At 41.9% G+C, this 21,120-nt stretch overlaps 1 protein-coding gene across 2 annotated transcripts in view; it reads right to left on the bottom strand.

Moving 5' to 3' along the window:
* Window positions 1-21,120, bottom strand: part of LOC134927889 (cadherin-6-like) — a 470,497-nt gene that overhangs the window by 124,425 nt on the left and 324,952 nt on the right. The gene's annotated exons all lie outside the window — the stretch shown is intronic.

Here is a 21,120-nt window from a genome sequence, read left to right as displayed (position 1 = left end):
GTCAAGATCTCTGATGAAGAGATAACATCCAGCAAGCAAGCTGAGATAGAAACACCAAACAGGAATAGTGTTGAGGTATGTGAAACTCTGTACACAGAGTCTACAGGAGTCAGAAATGACTTAATCAGTCAAGATCCTAAAATTAAGGAAAGTTACATGTTGCAGGACTGCATCAATGTGCAGCGCATGGAGTCTGCTATGGTCACACAGACCACCAGCAGAACAGCCTCTGTGGTAAAGGAAGAAAGTAGCAATGTGCCGGATGTGTCTATCATCAGACAGCACATTAATGTAAAGGAGGTAGCAGCAATAGGAGATGTCCCCTATACTGTGTCTAGTAAGGGGGAAGATCATTGTAACTCAGATTATGAGTATTCTGCTGAATACACTCTCAGAGTTCCCAATGTAAATGAAGAATTTGTTATGCCCTTAGGCAAAGGTGAATTGTCAGCAGATTTAAACACTGATAGCAGCAGTACAGTGCACACAGGGGTGGGGAAGTTCCCCATGGTGAAAACTCCCATGGCAACCAGAGTTGCAAACCTTGAAATGTATTCACCTGGAAACATGTTTAAAGGGAAAATCCATGAAATTAATTCAGGAATGCATGTTTACAAACAAAGTTCCCAAACTTATGTAACCCCCACAGAGCACTCAGAGACTTCTAGTGATGGTGCAAATGTTTGCATGCTCTCAGAGAGACCACATGCAGAGTGTCATTCTGCAAACCACACACCAATTAACAATGACAAAAAGGATCACCAGGATGAAAATGTTTTTATGCCCTGGTGCCATAACCATTTTATTACAGGTGTGGAAAGACAGAAAGCCCTGGGACCTGCAATACATATTTGGCAAAGTTTAACAAGTTTCTCTCCCCACAAAAGTAGGTTTTTTCAGAAGCTCCAAGATTCTTCCAAACTAAGGAGCCACACCAAGCAGCAAACGCTATGGTTAAAGACAGTCTGGGACCAGGCTGCATCACAAGGGAGTATGGTCACAAGTGAATACGGTAGTATCATTCCTTTACTTGTTAGATCCAATGAAGCCATTGTTTGCTTTGATGTTCAAACAGCCACAGTTTCCAAATTAAACCTGCATCATATCTGCAGCGACAATTGTGCTGTCATTGACACACAATGTGACAGGAAAGATTGGCACAGGCCAGAAACAATTGTTTGTTTGTTATTCAATCGTTAAAAGACACATTTGTAAATTCTGTACCTGATAACATGCAGCAGATAGGACAGAATGCATAGCAAGCTATGTTAAATCACTGTATAAATATCTGTGATAGTCATTGTATGTATTTTTGTTTGATTCATAGTAATCCTGGCAACCTGTATACAGAATGGTGCAAGACTCCAAAAAGACTCCAATTTACAAGGGAAAAGGTCTTCATTAACCCTTTCATCGCTGCTATCCAGCAAAATCTACATAGCATCCCTAAAGACTGATATATGGACAAATCCTCAAGGATTTTTCCAGTTTCACAAGAAAGGGGAAGGTTTTCATTAACCCTTTCATCACAAGTAATCATTACTTGTCTTTCAAACTACATGTACACTCCCACAACAGTGTACAGCACATCTCATCACTGTGATTATACAGAACTGTCTCATCCCTTCATATACCTTAATCACATATATGTAAACATTTGTCTGAGATATATTTTATATCATTGCATATATACCTTGTAAATATTTTATGTTTTTTTTATATATTACACAATAGATACTACCTATGCTTCCTTCGTAAAAGCTTCAAAAGTAATTAAATATCTAATACAGGATGGTATACCACGTTATAACAAATTGGGCCGAGATTATTAAGTGGGATGAATAATTCTCTTAATAAAGACTGTCACAAGTCTAAGATAATTATTTGTAGCATAACAGGGTCACTGTATATGCACATGGCTGCATATAAAATAATATTGGATGGAATTAGATATATTTAAAGCCATTCCTAAATGATATTTAATATCTGTTTGAAGCAAAATTATATTCATTTATTGTATTGATAGGATGTTACTATATACACATCAAAAGCATTTTAAATAATTATTAGTCAAAATATAGGTAGGATAGAAAACGCCTTTATATGGGTTAAACTGGTATAAGTTTATGTAAGATTGAGATGTATAAATAGGTACAAGGTAGAATAAGGAGATTTAAGACTGCATGGTAATTTATTCAGTGAGGAAATACAGAACAGAGTAGGTGTACTACTCACAGCCATTTGTGGTACTATTGCCCGAAGACAATTAAGACCTACTATTAACAAGCAAGGAAAGAAAGAAAGAAAGAAAAAAAAAAAAAAAAGACTGTTTCATATATGCCTGTTCTATTCAAAATCACAACCTGTTTGTGCAAAAGCAATATGGACACTGGTCACAACTGCGGCATTGGATAAACGCAAAGGAAACAGAACTGCTAAAGACTGTATAAAGACTATTACTATTACTGAGGGTCGTCACAAGTACTGAATGTTCAAGACACAGCACTCGACGTACACAGCCCTCTGCCTCAAACAGCGAAATGGCAAGCAAAGGAGCAGCTGCTACGAAGAATTCTACTTCTAGTAATGGTGCAAATGTTGCAAACGCAAGGCCATAATGCAAACGCAAGGCATCTCCAATTGCAAGCAAACCACGCAGATGACAGTCTTATCCCAGTAAATTGCTACATACAAGAACAGCAAAAATGTCCAAACGTACTGATCCAGATACAGAAAAAAAGGTCTACAATTGGGCTGTGGTATTCCAAATGTCTGTAGAAATTAGTTTTCCTCATGAATACTGAATAAAAACCTCAGTTTTGTCTGCTTTAGTTAAAAAGTAGAATAAGGTTAGGTAAGCTAAGAATTTTTAGAGATTTTTAAAATCATAATGGTTATTATTATTACACTTATGGTATATATTATGGTTACAACGAAAGTTATGTTTGAAGGAATATTTTGAAATGTATTTGGAAGCAATTACGCTAGTTTAATGTGTGGCCAATCAAAAGAATTTCTCATGGCCACAAGGGGGCGACTGTTGCCTTATAGGTAATTGTCTGCACTTAGTATAATATTAGGGCAATGGATATTGTCTGAATCAAAATATAATTCATTATAAATAGGCGATGTTACCATAGTGGACAGTATACTGGATATATATAGTAAGGAATAGATATGAAATAAGTTTGAATGTATGAGGTAATGTTTAGCTGATTTAAGAGATTAGGTTTGTGTATGTGTTTATATAGATATACTGTATATTTGTGTTTTACAGCAAGATGGTAAAAAATAGTGTAGGGAACAGGTTTATCCTGCTCTAGTCATAAATAAGGCCAGAGAGGTTACAGTAAGATCAAGAGTCATTGTAGAGAAAAGGTATTAGGCCATAAATGATAATAGGTATGTGACAGAGCTCTGTTGGTCATTGGAATTCACAGGTGTGCTTACAGTAGATCAGAATCTACTGGTTTGTCTATTGTCCAGTGAAGGTTAAAAGCTAGGGAGTATAAATTAACTACTATGAAAAGAGATCACATCCATTGATAAAACATTGTGTAACCGACCCCAGGAAAACTTGTCAATACAACAGAACTTTGGATGAAAAGACATTCCAGATTTTACAATACTATACTTGCTTAAGGCAGTGTGGACACCACACTTTTATGACACCATGCCTCCGTGAACAGGACACGACAGCCCAGTTCAATGTTTGTTTTATTACACCTTGGAATCTGACAAACCTATAATTACCTATTCCATTGGAAACTATGAGAATATGATAGTTTGAATTGGTAAAATATGAGATAAAAGGACCAGACTTGTAGTTAGGAGTTAGAAGGAAGAGGGAGAGGGAGAAGAAGAAGGAGAAGGAAGGAAGTCAGTCAGGAGGAGAAGTCATGGAGAACATGCAGAAGGAATGATTCTTGGGATGGCAATCTTTAACTTGCAAGTATACATTTTATGTTAGCAATTGAAACTGTTTGTGAAACTTATGTCATGTTGTTTTATGTTATGTAACGAAGGAAGCATATATAATTATAATTAGTATATATATCACTACTGTGTATATCTTATTCTGTACGATTTGATCTGCCTGTAAATAAAGAATCATATAAAAAGAGCGGTAATATTCAAGCTTGAACTCTCTTTAAGGAATCTTAACTTAATAACTTCATAAGTCATATGTATAAGGACTGCATATATGTATCAGCCAATTAGTTTGTAAGCCTGACATAATATATTTGCAGATATATATGATAAATGCATATTAATTGAAATATATCCATATATTAAATACCATATATGATATATTAAATATTAATATTCATAAATATGATTCCATAAAGCAATAATTTCAATCCAGACCAACCCATGGTCGGATAACGATTCCGGCTCTATGTTAGCTTGTTTAATATTCGGGAAGAGAATAGAGCCAACTAAAATATAGTCTATCCGGGACCATGTATTATGGGTGGGCCATGGAAATGCAAGAAAATTCTTTCTCCGTAGGATTAATCGCTCGCCAGGAATCTATTAGGTTTAGTCTTTTTGCTAGCCAAGGGACACCTATTTTCGGAAGAGGTCTAAGGGATTTGCTGTAATGAGATCTATCTAGGTAATGGGATGATACTAAATTAAGGTCTCCACATAAAATTAAAGAGGTAAGATCACATGTATATAATTTGGCCATAAGGGAGGTAAAGAAAACTTTTTTTTTATAGTTGTTAGGTGCATAGACATTGCATAATTGATATTGTTTATCACCCAATTTAAAGTCTATCAGAACATAGTGACCTTCAGGATCAGATATAACAGATAGTGGCCCTCAAGTGTGCGAACGCCTGTGCAGCCGAGCTGTGCAAAAACAGTTTGTGGAGTTTCTGAGTAGGTCTAGACTTACTCAGCCCTTGTGATCACTTCAGTGTTTTTGGTGCCGGAATTGACGTCAGACACCCGCCCTGCAAACGCATGGACAGACCTGCGTTTTTCCAAACACTTCCAGAAAACGGTCAGTTGACACCTACAAACGCCCTCTTCCTGATCTCCTTGCGATCGCCCATGCGAATGGATTCTTTGTTAAATCCATAGCTCAGCAACGATCCGCTGTGTACCCGTACGTTGCACATGCGCATTTAGGTGCATACGCATGCGCAGTAGAGACCTGATCGCTGCGCTGCGAAAAACGTCAGCAAGCGATCGACTCGGAATGACCCCCAGTATCTCTATGAGAAGTGACCGTGTGGCCAATATGGCTACACCACAAAACTTTGAATTGAGGGATGCAGCTCCCAATAATGACCAATTCAGCATCTGTAGTTTTTTAGTTTACTGTAAAACCAAGTGCGTCTCTTGCAAACAAGCTATATCGATAGATTGTATAGTGAGATATAACAAAATTGTATGACGTTTAGCTAAGGTATTAATGCCCCCTACATTAAGTGTACCAATTTTAATGCTCGTTATATGAAATACAACACAAGAAAAATGCCAGGCATTGATGTACCATGTATAATTTCAATTTCCAGGGAGGGGGGGGGGGGGGGGGGGGTGAAGAAAGGGAGAGGGGAGGGAGAGTGGGAAGGAAAACCACAACAGGAAAGAGACAAGACGTCAGACTGGGGAAAATATATAGAGAAAAAAACAAACAGCACAAATAGTATTATTGATGTAAACATCATTAAGATAAATGTGAAACTGGACTTCAGGTGAACAAAACAGTAAATTCAGAACATTCTAGTGGCAGAGCTACCTTCCTACCACCAGTACCCATCAGATATGTATGTGAAATACACAATCATAAATTGTTATAGCCATAGTTTTTCATGAAAAGATTATAATGTAATTTCAAAGAAAATAACAAATACTGAGGATAATTGAACAAATACTATTGAACTGACTTATATAACCAAATTAGAGCAAGACAGCCGTTGCTTTATACTGCTGGAGTGTCAGTGCTTCAATGTGTAAAAGCTTTGGAAGAGGATTACGAACAAAATTTTCAAGCCCCTGACCTTTAATTGATTCTGGCAAACTGACTAAACGCAAATTATTGCGGCATGTACAGTTTTCAATAGTATCAATTTTATCAAGAAGACGTCTATTGTCTTTTTCCAGGTGTGTAACTGAGTTTTTCAACAGTATAACATCATCAATTGTGGTTCCTAGATGCTCCTCTGTTTTTGACACCCTGTGTGTGAGCTGCTGCAGTTGTGTTGTTATGTCACATACTGCTTTCTGCACCAATGGAGCATTGTATTTTGTATTGCAGCCACTATTTCAGAGAAAGTGACTGGGGAGGCAGTATTAACACACACCTGTGGTTGGTCAGGGTCTCCAGAGGCAGCTGTAATAGCCTTCTTAGCTGCTGGCATTCCTGGAGCTGAATCCACGCTCGGCGCCATGTTTTGCTCAGCGCGCGTTTCTCCTGTCTGATAGGGAGAGCTGGCGGCGGTATTTTGGAGTGAGCCGGAGCACCCAGGAACTTCTCCATTTGAGAGCGGCAACAGTCAGCAGAGGGAGGCTGTACTACTCAGCGGTAAGCAGGTAAGCTGGCGGTGATGGAGGAGCTCGCGGGAGCTGCTGTTTACTCCTCCATGCCGGAATCGTAAGTCCTCCCCAGCTTGTTTTTTTTAATCTTTGACTTAAACATTGGGTTGACTGAATGAATACTACCCCTACTACTTTTCAGGCCACCCCCACCCAAACCAAATATTAATAGACTGTCTAATACTTCTTCAAAAATAAAATAAAGTTTTACAATGTACATCATGCAGTTGCCACTTATTTAACTTTATGTTCTTAATCAGTTAATTTAACAAATAAATTCCTATGCCTTCATTGATAGTTGAGTTTTTCTTTGCTAATCCGCTACTCAGAGTTTGTACTTGGGATAGCCATCATTGGTAAGTCATCATTGGTAAGCTGCTGAGAAATGTGGCTTGAGCTCCTTAAAACAAAATTGATGTGATTCAATTTCTAAGAGGTTTTCAATCCCACCAGCTGTTACTAGGTGGCTATCTCTCCCTCAAACAGATCAGGTTTACAGATTATAGATTCATGCAAACTATGGCAATGTGGCTAGCAGAACTTTTATAAAAGCCACTCTGTACACTGGTGAACTTTTTGGTTTGAAAATCCTGAAACAAAGCATTATAAATACCATAGAAGAGTTCCTGCCCTACTGGAGCTACAAATTAGACCCTGCCCTACTGGAGCTTTATATCTGTCCCTGCCTTACTGGAGCTACATATCAGTCCCTGTCAGTCCCTATGGGCTGCAGGACTGCAGCCCCCGAGGTAAAATCTGCCACCCTGCTCACGGTCTGTGAGGCCAGATGCAGTCTGTGAGACTGCACTGGCTTTACTGTGAGTAGCAGTGACTTCCTATTGGAAGTCCTACCTGCCAGTCACAGACACTACAGGCAGTCCCACTGGGAGGTGTTTCCTCTCTCTGGGACTGCCGAGACCTGGCTGCAATAGGCAGAGAACTGGCTTCTTGTAGGAAGCCAGCTGCCTGCTTTGTCAGCCCTAGGCAGTTTCTATGGGCTGCAGCCAATGCAGTCCATAGAAGCCGGTGGTTGTGCATGCGCAGTCAAGCAGCCACTTGTGAGCATGCATCAGTCCCAGGTCCTGTCAGCTCCATTACGTAGGTGCTGGGACCCGGCCAGTGGCGGCATCAGCAGGGGCTCTCTTACTCCTCTGGCGGACCAGGCAGCGGCAGACCCCCTCTTCCACATAGGTAGGAGCCACCGCTGGTCCCTTTGCTACTGGAGCTACAGACAAAATTACTAGGATTCCTATCAAATTAGTAGCCTTATTTTCTTTGTTAGAATCTGTCCTCTCTGCATAAATGTATTTAATTACTTCTTTATAAATACTTATACATATAGCACCAGCAATCTCTTTAGCACTTTAGATGTGGCTACCAGCAGAGTAGAATTGGAGACAAAAGAACTGAATTACTAAAAAGTACATATTTGCAGAACAAATGTCTAGCATGATATAGTAATAGTTTTCATGTAATAATGAATAAAATATATTAACCAAAGTCTATTTTAATTACTGTTTTAAATTCCTATAATTGACAGTTTTAGATTCCTTTCCCTGCTGGCTGTAAGTTGAACATAATTATATGGCTCTACTCATCTACACACAGTGAAAGCAGCCAAATTGTGGGTTGAAACAATATTCATGTGAATGCAGCCTGTTCACCAGAAATTGATAATGCATGAGAATATACAGTATGGAACAATTTTTTTTAGAGAATAATGGTATAAGTGAGGCACAATTGAAAGGTTGGACTCTCGTGACAATCTCTTATGTTGGTTGATGCGCAGCGTATAGGTATCAATAATCAATATACCTTTGTGTGTTTATGTGAAATGCTTAAAACATATATTTATTATAAGGCTTGTGCTTACTTAGCAGACCCTCTAACCCATCCCAATCATGTTTCTCTTCACTTAATATCATTATTGCATAGGGGGTTATCAACTAGTGCCGAATTTTCCGACAGTCGGAAAAACTGCAGTTTCCGCCCATTTTTTGGTCGAATTTACATTCGACCTATTCAATCACAGTGCCGATTTTTCGACTGTCGAAAAATCCGTCCTGTTGGTAAACACGTGGATCGGCAAATTACTCGCAAATCCATGTGTTTTTGTCAAAAACGCAGCTATTTTCGACTATTTGTTAACAAATCGAATCCGCGTTGTCGGAAAAGTGGCCGAAAACGGCCGTGATTGAATAGCTATGTCCGGACATAACTGAATATGCCCCACTGGCCGGCTCATACAGAGTTAGGTATAAATGATTTTGAGGATTTGACCAACAAAATGTTTTGTTTTTTTACCTGCAGATGTGCCTATGCAGTTCTCTGTGCATGGTGAGCTGGAACATTGGGAGTGAAGTAGGGTGGACCTTTGACTATTGATGGTTAGCATAGCAAAAAATATAACTTTTGTTACTGTTAATTAACATTTGTCAATACAGATTTAATTAAAGACTAATATGTTGGTGATGTTGTCTGAAGGGATATTAAATGTACTGCAATGGTGAAAATATTTGGTGATACCCGAATTGCTGATTATATGACAAGTAGTTATTCTCTAAAGAGGGGGAACACATGTTGCCGGTTTCCTTGCTATAGTGCCACCAGCACTTTTCTTGGAAAGCCTACTTCTGGAATTGCTATTTTCAGTTGGATCACTTAGCTTTTTGTCCCCTTGATTTAGGCAGGTAGCACTAGAGCTGGTTGTATTTGTTTGTTTTTAAATAGAAATGACTCTACTGCATAGGTCCTAGGGATCCATGTAGCTGTGAATATGGATGCCGCTTGCAACTAATCACCTGCTCCACAAAAAGACTGCATTTTGCTATTTATGCAGATGTGGTTGCATCTTGAGCAACAGCTCACGCACCCCTCCCTACGGCCCTGTGTTTAGGGTGGTCTTCACTTTGCCGGCGGTCGGGCTCCCGGCAACCAGCATACCGGCGCCGGAATCCCGACCGCCGGCATACCGACAGTTCTTCTCCCTCTTGGGGGCCCACGACCCCCCTGGAGGGAGAATAGATAGCGTGACACGCGTAGCTCGCGCAGCAAGCCCACAAGGGGCTCATTTGCGCTCACCCAGCTGTCAGTATGCCGACGGTCGGGATTCTGGCGCCGGTATACTGGGCGCCGGGAGCCCGACCGCCAGCAACACATACTACACCCCTTTGTTTATGCTTCTGAGCATTATAAATAAAAACTATTTTTTAGACCGATTTACATGCAATTCTATATTAATTTGAAATTCATGGGTGAAATAGATGGTGAATTATCTCCCATTTACATTAAAAGTGTAGATATTGGTTAAAATGGAATAACGGAACATTTAGTGGTATTGTACAGCATATACAGTATATTTATTCTGTGTTGGGTATATAATAATATATGATATAGCAGTAGCACAGCTCTGTACTTTGTTACAAAAAAACATAAAAGCCTCTCATCTATGAGCTGTATTTCTTATGTCAAATATATAAAAAATGAATTATTTCCTACAGAAGCAGACGTGCAGTCCAGTAATCCTCTCTGCATGGAACATCCATGGTGTTGCAGGCTCGGCCTGGGTTTTTTAGTTGACAAATATAATGCACAAAGTAATACATTATTCTGGCTATCTGTAGACTTTTAGTTTTTACATTAATAGTCAACTAGTTCATGGAATGAGGATGCTTAGGACATACTTAAAAGCAAACTTCATTTCTTTGCTTCATCTACAATCAATGAACACTGCATATCTGCTTGTTGTCTGCCACACAGATCTGTAAACCATGCCACAGTATCACTAATTGGCAATCAGTCTTGCCTGGCTTCACACACATCTCCACAGCCTCTCTACAGGTGGTCTTGGAGCGACTGACACATCTGTGGAGTGGTGTGTTGCTTGTTGTTGCTGATTACATTCCTGTCAGAGCACTGCATGGATATACGAATGTCTACATGGCAACATCTCAGTAGGTTCTGCCATTTGGTTTATAGGAGACTTGATATTGCAGTCTTGGGCTTCACTTATTTAAGCTGTGATGAAATGTAAACATGATTCTTAACATATGTATTTTGCAACTTTGCCTCATTTATAATGAAGTTGAGAAATCATATATTGCTTCTTGTCATTTCCCTTTATTTTCCTTGGTTTTTGTAATAAGGGAAAGATTTATCAAAGCTTAGGTAGAGATAAAGTGGAGAGAGAGAAAGTACCAACCAATCAGCTTTTATTTAGTTTTTCAAATACAGCCTGTAAAATGACAGTCAAGAGCTGATTGATTGGTACTTTCTCCCTCGCTCCAATCTCTCTCCAAGCTTTGCTAAATCTCCCCCTAAGTTGCAGTAGAAAGCTAGTGGTGCAATTGATCTGGTGTAAAGGTATCTAATCTTGGGACGCATGACATTGTTCACTGTAGTTAGTGATGCAATGTAGTGTAACACCAAAGAGCAATATAGACATGTATTATAACCAGCGGGTGGCTCACACCTGATGGTGGTAGGGTGGCTGCCCTACCCGTGCCTGCCCAGAGAAGGGAGAGGAGGAGAGGAGACAGTCAGCTGGGTTCCGGCATCTGCGCAATGGATCCGGCAGGTGCCGGGACCGGCGCATGTGCACCAGCAGCGGCCGGACTGCGCAAGCGCAATCCCTCAGGCTTCTACGGCTAGGGCTGATGAGCCAAGGAGTGGCTTCCTACAGGAAGCCAGCTCTCTGCTAATCGCAGCCCAGTCTGGCAGTCCCAGATGGAGGCAACACCTTCAAATGAGACTGCTTGTAGTGCCAGTGACTGACTTGTAGGACGTCCAATAAGAAATCACTTCCAGTCATAGTGAAGCCAGTGTAGTCAAGGACTGCATCTGGCTTCACTGATAATGAGCTGGGTGGTGCATTTACCTGGGAGAGTTGCAGTTCTACAGACCATAGGTAAAATCTACCACTGATTATAATATTACACAGAAGAATTTAACATGGATCACCACAGTGTAATTTAATATGGAACTACAATTCTCTTGTTATTTCTGAATTTCATTAAAATATACTGTAGCATTCATTTGAACTACACCACTCTAATTTTTTTTTCCAAATGAAATCACAGACTGCATTCTCACATAACCTACCAATACTCACCTAAGCGATTTGTCAATTTACGTGATCTGTACCAATTCGTTTATGTTTATGAACAGTCTACTTTGCATATTTATTTATTTTTAAAGTACTCCTATTATAAAAACACATAACAGTGGCTATATTGCTTTCAGGTCCTACACTACATCAGAACCTTAGTGAAATGACAATTATCCAAAAACAATTTCATACATCACAAGCTCATACTGGAATTTTAGAGATTCCCAGCTATAAAGGTCGGCCTCCCAGGCTCCCTGAATATTCTAGAGGCTGAGGCTGGGCCAGGTGCGTGCAACACAGTGATGATGTCATCGCTCCCAATCACTCTAAAGATGTGTAAAGAATTACAGGTGAATGTTTGCCCAAGTGAGGTTGCTGATTTACTGGAGATGTGTGCTCCATTACATGGTGTATGTGTTGCATTAGACTGCATGTGTGCTTCATTACATGGCTTATGTATTACATTACAGTGCATGTGTCCTTCAGTACAAGGGGTGTGTGCCCATGGATGTGTGCTGCATTACAGGAGATTTGTGATAAACTGCATGAACCTGGAGAAAGGAAGAGCGAGAGTGGGTTATTTAAGATGGAATTAAATAATAATGCAGCATCACACTTTTGGTAAAACATCTCGCATTAGCATGTTCATGGGCTAAAAGAAGACTTATTGGTAATCTATGCAGGCTCAGTATTGTTACATTTTCTTTACTGTGCACAGTGGAGGCACCATTGTCAGTGACATCCAGTGCAGCATGTAACCCCCTCCACCCCCCCCCACCCCTTCTGCTCCCTCCGGGTTGTTGGGATGCTCATGGCGACTTCACTTCATTGCCAGGTTCTCCTCAGTGACAGGAGCCTGGAGCTGAATGAGAATGACACAGTGCAGCACTCGACTCCTTGTCACTGCGAAGGAGTCAGCATTTTGGAGTCACCCCCTGAAAGGGTGACACCCAGGCAGAGCCGGCCATAGGCATAGGCAAACTAGGCAATTGCCTAGGGCATTTGATATGCCTAGGGGCATCAGCAGCTTCTGCTGATTAAAATGATATGCGGCATGCCTATATTCTGTGTGTAGCATTTCATATGCAGATACAGCCACAGTCTTACACAGTATATTGGCATGCTGCATATCAGTTTAATCAGCAGAAGCTGCTTGTGCATCCTAGCCACATAGCAATGCAAATATGATGCATTTTCATTAAAAAAAGGTGCCCGACGTTAGCATTGATGCAAGATTTGTGAGGACACATCTGTATCCAAGCAGAGGCAGAGGTCACAGTGTTAGTGGCAGTGTGAGTGATGTGTGCATGTGAGTGGGTTGGTTGTGCAGTAGTGTTCAGAATATGTGTAAGGAGCATTATGTGTGTCATGTAAAAATGCATTAATAATGTGCAACATATGTGTAAGGGGCACTATGTGTGTCATTATGTGTATAAGGGCATTAATAATGTGCGGCATATGTGTAACAGGGTACTACTGTATGTGTGTCATTATGTGTATAGGGGCACTAATAATGTGCAGCAAATGTGTAGGGGGCACTATGTGTGTCATTATGTGTATAAGGGCATTAATAATGTGCGGCATATGTGTAACAGGGTACTACTGTATGTGTGTCATTATGTGTATAGGGGCACTAATAATGTGCAGCAAATGTGTAGGGGGCACTATGTGTGTCATTATGTGTATAAGGGCATTAATAATGTGCGGCATATGTGTAAGGGACATTATGTGTAAAAGGGCATTAATAAAGGTTGTCATAATGTGTAAGGTGCATTATGTTTATAAAGACATTAATGTGTCTCATATGTGTAAGGGACATTACTGTGTGGAATTGTGTATAAATGCATTACTAATGTGTGGCATTATGTGTATAAGGTGCTCTACTATGTGGCGTTGCATATAGAAAGGGCACTACTGTGTCATCTAATGTGAATAAAGAGCAATAAGGTGTGGTGTAATGTGAATAAGGAGCAATTCAGTGTGATGTAATGTGAATAAGGGGCTCTACTGTGAGGAGTAACATTTATAAGGTAAAGTGATACTACTGTGGGATGTAATACGAATTATGGACACTATCGCAAGATAAAATGTGAATAAAGTTGCAGTACTGTATGGCGTAATTGGAATTGGGGTTACTATTGTGTGGCCATGCCCCTTCCCAGCAAGAAGATGCCCCTTTTTGGGCTGTGCGTCAAATGTGCGAACTGTTCCTATTTAAAAAATAGGGGGTACAAGGACTGCTATGGGTGAGGGGTGATGGTGCTGGGAAAGAGGTGCAAGGTCAGAGGCAGAACCAGCGGCGGTGCTAGGGGGCACCAGCCAAATTCTTGCCTAGGGCATCATATTGGTTAGGGCCGGCTCTGCACCCAGGTGCGGCCTGCACCCCATAATGATGGCTCTGTCTGCACATGGGTTTGCAAAACCTAACTATTTGGTTCAAAAGTGGGCAAGCTTGTTTTTAAGGCATTTTATAGAATATATGCTCGAAATATTAGGTTATAGATAAGTAAATATGTAGCATACATGTCAAAACAAAATGAGTAAATGAAGTAACACTGGGGGTAATTCCAAGTTGATCGCAGCAGGAATTCTGTTAGCAACTGGGCAAAACCATGTGCACTGCAGGGGGGACAGATATAACATGTGCAGAGAGAGTTAGATTTGGGTGTGGTGAGTTCAATCTGCAATCTAAATTGCAGTGTAAAAATAAAGCAGCCAGTATTTACCCTGCACAGAAACTAAATAACCCACCCAAATCAAACTTTCTCTGCACATGTTATATCTGCCCCCCCCCTGCAGTGCACATGGTTTTGCCCAACTGCTAAAAAATTTCCTGCTGCGATCAACTTGGAATTACCCCCACAGAGGGCATCATTGGCATATGTATAATAGGTTGGTGTGCGGTGAGGACACTGCAACCCTGCACCCATATAATTATGCATACAAAGAAAGAAAGAGAAGAGTTGCCTTAATGTGGTGCAAATTACTTCATATAAAACATAACTTTTAATTCATATATTATTTAAAAACTTGCAAAATACAGGATAAAAAACATATAGATGAAGAAGTTAGAAAGAGTGTTAAAATATGACTCTCCGCACACAGGGTGTCCGCCGGATGCAGAGCTTTATCAATGTCTATTATAGCGTGTCAACGTATCTATACCTGCATTGATTAACAATAAATGCTATGCAGCATCAACAATGTTTGTGTGTTCATCCTTATTGTCCACTACGATCACACTGGGCAATATTGAACATGTAGTTAGCAAAATTATATATATTTTGAGTTACACTTGCATATCCTCCTGATAATATATATATATTTCTGCACTGTAAAAGTCTGTAAAAGTCTTATTGGTTCCCATTAGGGAGCAATTCAGTGTGTGGTCAGAAGTGATCTCACACTGTACACTCCTTAGGTACACCAATCTCTCTATATAATCAGAGTGAAAGGAGAGAAATGAGAATTAGAGGGGATACCGCACTAGATCAAAGATGTTATGCTTACCAGCTGTCACAACTGAGGGTTTAGGCTGACGGGAGGAAGCCTCAGTTGTAGGGGCTGAGATGAAATTAAACCTGGGAGGTTTAATCAGACCCCTGGACATGTAAGTGCAGAATGATTACCCGAAGGTGTGACCATGACAACCAGTTTAAAATTCAAAATAAAAGTTTATTAACAGACTCCGTGTGATAACAAGCAGTATTCAAGTTTAGCAAAGACAGTGGCAAATAACACAGTTCCTGGAATACATAACCATAGAAGGTTTCTCAGAGCACTGGTAGGTTTAGAACAGATGTAAAAGTCCTTTGATGGAATCACCTTACCAGGCCTGGTTGTAGTTGTAGAAATAGCCGAGGAACATGCCAGTAGTTGTAGCAGGTGAATCTGGTAACTTGAGTAAGCTGCTGTATCAGCTGGATGGAACCAGCCAGGTGGTAAAACACGGAGTGGATGCTGAGTGGAATCAGCCAGGTGATGAAACACAGGGTGGATGCTGAATGGAATCAGCCAGGTACTAAAGTCACGGAGTGGATGCTGGATGGAACCAGCCAGGTGATAAAACACAGAGTGGTTGATGTGAGATGCTAGGGAGCGTAGAAACAGAATAGCTGATAGATAATTACCGGTGGTAGTGGATACTGCTGATAAGATAGGATCCGCTGGATCAGCACCGGTGTTTGGTAGAAGCTGGAATCAGTTGAAAGCTGGCTGCTTGGAAGCAGATAGTAGATAGCTGGAAACTGGACAGCCACGGAAGGCTGTGGAGTCAGGCTGCACTGCAAGATGGAAAGCAGGTGCAGGTCTCTTTGTGGATGCTGGAGACAGGAACTGGAACCTGGAGAAACAAGCCACAGGAGAGAGAGACTGGAACAAGGTATGACATTCAAAGCACTGACATCTATCTGGCCCAGACACAGGATACTTATACCTGCTGCTATGCAGGCATTGGCTGGGCAATTATGCAGATTCCAGAGACGGTGGATTGGAGGAATTGGAGCATGTGATCAAATCCAACATGGCTGCGCCCATGCTGGAACCTGGAGGGAAAACTGGTTTGAAATGAAATGTGCAAACATAATGATAATGGTGGCGCCGGCCGCGGAGGACAGGAGACGCCAGATGACAGTTATATGCTGAGACACTTGGAGGGCAGCAGAGGCCGCGGCAGGCATGATACATGATTCTGAGAACCTGCAGCAATAACACAGTAACGGCGGCGGAGGCCGCGGAGGCCGGGAGACGCCATGTTGGATTCAAACATGGCGCCGCTGTGGTAGTGTCTCAGAATGACAGGAGGGATGTGCAGAGTGTTGACACAGATGAAATCCGGACTTGGAACGCTGGGCCAGTCTCAGAAGACACCTAACGGCAGGTAATGGCGTCCAGATACCCGGATCGTGACACCAGCATAGGAAACCAAAATTATTAGACATATATAAAGGATACATTTCTATAATTGTATGTATTGGTGGTGCACCACGAGTCAGTGGAGTAAGTACAGTTACACAAAGGAGAAAAAGAAGCCAGAGTCTACTGCACTGGCAGAGATGAGGGGGCCTGCATGAATCCTGCACATGGGCCCTCTCCTCTCTTAAACCACCCCTGGATGGTATAGTGGTTAGCATTACTGCTTCATAGCACCAATGTCATGTGTTATATTCCTGTTCATAGAACCACTGTATGGAGGTTAGGGAAGTGTCCCAAGATTCATTGGCTCACCTCTAAAATAATTTTGTGACCCCCAACATCTATTGAGAGACAGTTACCTATGAGTGAGTGAGTGATTCATTCATAAACCATCTGGCACTAAGAGAGTTAAAACCAAAGGTGGGGGCCCTGCAGCAGCATCCTAGCCCATCACTGTTTTTTCCTATTTTTCTTGAAACTACTGCAATATAATCTTTATGTTCCTGTTTTTAATATTTTCTGTAACCAAACCTTGGAAATATTTTTGTGATTAAATACATTTAATCTAGCATATTCTCTGTGTTTCTTGACATTAATATTTGTGTGGAAAATATAAGGACTCCATTGTTTTCCTTCATGGTGGCAGAGTGAACTTGTGTATTTATCCAAAGTGACCACCATAATCCAGCTGTTCTAAATTGCTGTACTTGAGTTTCACTGGGACAGAGAGCTATGTGAATGGTAATATATTATCTGTAAAGTGCTGAGGATTTAAACAACTTTAGAATAACACAGTGGTTCTCAAACTCAGTCTTCAGGACTCCACACTGTTCACGTTTTCCATTTCACCCAGCAGGTGCACTGTGTATCACCAACTGTCACATTTTAAAAATCTACAGGTAACCTGCAAAACATGAACCGTGTGGGGTCCTGAGGACCGAGTTTAAGAACCTGTGCAATAAGAAGAAGAAGAATAGCAAACCCTAAAGGTATTGTACTGTGGAATTTACTTGAATATACGGAGATGGAGATATAGTTTTAAATTCCAAAGTACCATCAGCATAACATCCTAGCTCTATTACAGAGTAGCACCCTAGCTCTCTCAGACCACATACCCTCACTGTTCAATAGACGGGACTGGGGGATCTTTTCCTCACAATCCCATTGGTTAGGATAGGTTTCAACAGGTTAAAGTCATCTCCACCTGTGTGGGTAACAGTTGGTGCTTTGCTAATAGCTGGACCTGCACTCCTGTGTCCTTGTTATTGATTGCTGACTCTGTTTGTATTTCAGATTCTGCTGACTGCCCCCTGCTCCTGACCTTGGCCTGTTCCTGGATCACAAGCTTTTCTGCTACCAGAACTTACTGTACTGTATTGTTTAATGTTTACAGACAGTCTGCCACCATCACTGAAATAAGCATAGTCTAAATGTGACATTCTATTTACTGCCAGCCTTGACCCAGCATTGTCTAATCGTTACAATAGTAAATGTCTGCCACTATATCTGACCCAGCAATGCTCTGTCATTATAGTCTGTCTGCTATCAGCAGTTTAGCTTGAATGAGCATTCTGCTTTCAGTAAGTTCTCCCATATTATTTTTTATCACAAATTGTAGTAATGGACTCTGTGTGGAATGTTTGTGACTATGACTGAAGGTGAAAGGGGAATTGCTGGGTGAAATATTACGTTGCACTGAGACAGTGCCGTAACTAGGTCGTTTAGCGCGGTGTGCAAGAAACGGCATTGGTGCCCCCCTTATGGAAAATAGGGGCAGTGCGCACCATGGGCAAGCCCAATAAACATAGGGGCGTGGCTTCGTGGGGAAGGGGTGTGGCTACAAAAAATACCAATTCATACTACGGTGCACAGTAGTCTCAATTATTCAAATTACGCTGCACAGTAGCGCCACTACACCAGGTAGATCCCCTTTTACACATTATGGCAGACAGTCCCCCTTTTTACACATTATGGCAGACAGCATCCTCCTTTTTACACATTACGGCAGACAGCGTCCCCTTTTTACATATTACAGCAGACAGCAACCCCTTTTTACACATTACGGCAGACAGCGTCCCCCTTTTTACACATTATGGCAGACAGCGTCCCCCTTTTTACACATTACGGCAGAGAGCGTCCCCTTTTTACACATTATGGCAGACAGCATCCCCTTTTACACATTACGGCAGCCAGCGTCCCTTTTTTACACATTACGGCAGCCAGCCTCCCCCTTTTTACACATTACGGCAGACAACGTCCCCTTTTTACACATTACGGCAGACAACGTCCCCTTTCTACACATTACGGCAGACAGCGTCCCCTTTTTACACATGGCAGACAGCCATGTGTAAAAAGTATAGGGGAAAAATATAGGGGCGTGGCTTCATGGGGAAGGGGTGTGGCCACAAAATAATACCAATTCATATTACGGTGCACAGTAGTCTCCATTATTCAAATTACGCCGCACAGTAGCGCCACTACACCAGGTAGAGCCCCTTTTACACATTACGGCAGACAGTCCCCCTTTTTACACATTATGGCAGCCAGTTCCCCTTTTTACACAGTACGGCAGACAGCGTCCCCCTTTTACACATTACGGCAGACAGCGTCCCCTTTTTACACATTACGGCAGACAGCGCCCCCCTTTTTACACAGTACGGCAGATTGCGTCCCCCTTTTTACACATTACATCAGATAGCGTCCCCTTTTTACACATTACGGCAGACAGCATCCCCCTTTTTACACATTACGGCAGACAGCATCCTTTTTTTTACACATTACGGCAGACAGCATCCTTTTTTTATACATTACGGCAGACAGAGTCTCTTTTTACACATTACGGCAGCCAGCATCCCCCTTTTTACACATTACGGCAGACAGCATCCCCTTTTTACACATTATGGCAGACCGCGTCCCCTTTTTACACATGGCAGACAGCATCCCTCTTTTTACACATTACGGTAAACAGCGTCCCCTTTTTACACACTACGGCAGACAGCGTCCCCTTTTTACACATTACGGCAGACAGAGTAAATAGATAAAGAGATAGATAGACAGAGACAGATAGATAGACAGATAGACAGATACTTACCATCTCTCCTCGCTGGCTCAGGCAGTCAGGCTCCTCGGTGCTGGTAGATCCTGGGCAGGGGAGAAGGAGGAGGGAGGGGGACTCGGGAGCCACACAGCGCAGTGTAATTGGTGGTGGCACCGCTGCAGCTGTCCCTCTCCTTCCACATTGGCTGGCCACTGCCACTGTGAATGCTAGGATTAGGGAAGCGCATCCCAGCATTCACAGCAGCGCCAGCCAGCCAATGCGTAAGGAGAGGGACTGCTGCAGCGTCGCCGCTACCAATCACAGAGCGCTGCTGCAGCTCCAGTCCCCCTCCCTCCTCCTCCCATGCCTCCGGGGCTGCTGCTCTCCTCTTCTCCTCCAGCGCGGTACACACAGCACAGGCGGCTTGTAATGAGTCAATTTGACTCATTACGAGCCGCTGACAGATTTGCTGGCCATTGCGCCCTCAGGGCGACTGGGCTGTGTGCCAGGTGCACGTAGTTATGGCTCTGCGCTGAGACAAAGTAGGCAGAGACTCTTTTTGCTACTATATAACAGTCAAAACGTTGCCTGTCTGACAGATATAGGATACTATGGTCCTTAAAGAAGAGGAATAGGATACTCTAAATTCTCAATTAAATTTATCCTAAAACAAATTGTTTCCCAAAAGCTTACCTGAATTTGCCAATGCTTTTGCTAGCCTAAGGTAAATTTCTGCAAATTACTAAATGTTGGAAAAACAGTAACCAGTCATGGTTCTACCTTTATACATGCAGGACCTTGGCCTGATCCAGAGTCACACATGTATTTGGCTAAGACTGCTTCTTTTGCCACAGTAGTATCTGCATCTTTATGTTAATGCCACTGCTGGTTTTGTGAATAGCAAGACGCCCACTTGCAGCATGTTGCGGCAGTTCAAATCTATGTCGGTGCATCTTTAGACCTTTGGTGCACAAGTGGACACCCCCCATGGTAGCGGCAATTTGTCAGTATGAGTACAGTGTACTGTGTGAGCTATTGTGCATCTTTATCCACCTCCCTGTTACCTCCCAGGAATGCCCACTAAAATCCACACTCCCTGCATCTGATTCATTCATTCTGCATCTCAGTGCAGTAACAATTGGAGCCCTTAAGCAGTGAGCCTCAGACACATGCGCAGTACTTAAAATATTGTCCAGCTTCTGCAAACAGGTATAGTGTGCAACTCACTAGCCGGACCCTTAAAATAAGGGTTTATATAATGGGTGCAGTGTGTGCAGTGCACACGGGCCCCTGGGTCCAGGTGAGCCCACACTGCATGCATATTTAATCACTTACCTCTCTGGAGTCCCAAGTTGGTGTTACTGCTGCAAGAGAAATCATTGGAAATATGGCTCAGTGGCCATTTTCATGGTGATTCCCACATGAATTGTTTCTGGGAACATGCCGGGCTCCATGTTTTCAGAGACTGCATGCATACTAGAGATTAGTCTCTGGGAACATGGCAGATGCCTAC

This window comes from Pseudophryne corroboree, chromosome 5, assembly GCF_028390025.1.
Source record: "Pseudophryne corroboree isolate aPseCor3 chromosome 5, aPseCor3.hap2, whole genome shotgun sequence".
NCBI lineage: Eukaryota > Metazoa > Chordata > Amphibia > Anura > Myobatrachidae > Pseudophryne > Pseudophryne corroboree.
The sequence above is the reverse complement of the archived record's forward strand: the minus strand, read 5'-3'. Positions and strand labels throughout refer to the sequence as shown.